This window comes from Oratosquilla oratoria, chromosome 10 (genome assembly GCF_046742065.1).
Source record: "Oratosquilla oratoria isolate Oo_2021 chromosome 10, ASM4674206v1, whole genome shotgun sequence".
In the NCBI taxonomy this organism is placed as follows: Eukaryota; Metazoa; Arthropoda; class Malacostraca; order Stomatopoda; family Squillidae; genus Oratosquilla; species Oratosquilla oratoria.
The window spans coordinates 37,767,519-37,769,012 of NC_134786.1; positions in this window are offsets into that span (position 1 = coordinate 37,767,519).

Below are 1,494 nucleotides of genomic sequence, written 5' to 3' on the forward strand. Positions count from 1 at the left end.
ATACATATATACATACATATACATACATACATACACATATACATACATACATACATACATACATACATACATACATACATACATACATACATACATACATACATACATACATACATACATACATACATACATGTATACTCTAAATATATATATATATATCTATATATATATATACATACATACATACATATATACATACATACATACATATATGCATACATACATACATACATACATACATACATACATACATTCATACATGTATGTATGTATACATACATACACACACACATACATACATACATACATACATACATACATACATACATACATACATACATACATACATACATACATACATACATACATACATACATACATACATACATACATACATACATACATACATACATACATACATACATACATACATACATACATACATACATACATACATACATACATAAATACATACATGCATGCACGCATACATACATACATACATACATACATACATACATACATACATACATGCATACATACATACATACGTACATACATACATACATACATACATACATACATACATACATACATACATACATACATACATACATACATACATACATACATATATACATACATACATGCATACATACATACATACATACATACATACATACATACATACTTACATACATAAATACATACATGCATGCATGCATACATACATACATACATACATACATACATACATACATACATACATACATACATACATACATACATACATACATACATACATACATACATACATGCATACATACATATATACATACATGCATATATACATACATACATACATACATACATACATACATACATACATACATACATACATACATACATACATACATACATACATACATACATACATACATACATACATACATACATACATACATACATACATACATACATACATACATACATACATACATACATGCATACATGCATGCATACATACATGTATGGATGCATATATACAAATGTACATTCTTATATCTATACATGGATACATACCTACGTACATACATACATGCATACATACATACCCGTTTTTAGATGTTTCTCAAGAAGTAACCTTGACTTCATGCACAACTTTCAAATTTGAGATAATTGACACAGAGATTAAAGAATATGGACGAGATCATAGTTTTACATTCTTTATTACCGTGATACTCTTTATAGATTTGCTCTCTCTCTCTCTCTCTCTCTCTCTCTCTCTCTCTCTCTCTCTCTCTCTCTCTCTCTCTCTCTCTCTCTCTCTCTCTCTCTCTCTCTCTCTCTCTCTCTCTCTCTCTCTCTCTCTCTCTCTCTCTCTCTCTCTCTCTCTCTCTCTCTCTCTCTCTCTCTCTCTCTCTCTCTCTCAACGTTTATTTCTATCTACTGTATACCTGCGTATATTCTTCTATATGAATGCACCCATGTAAA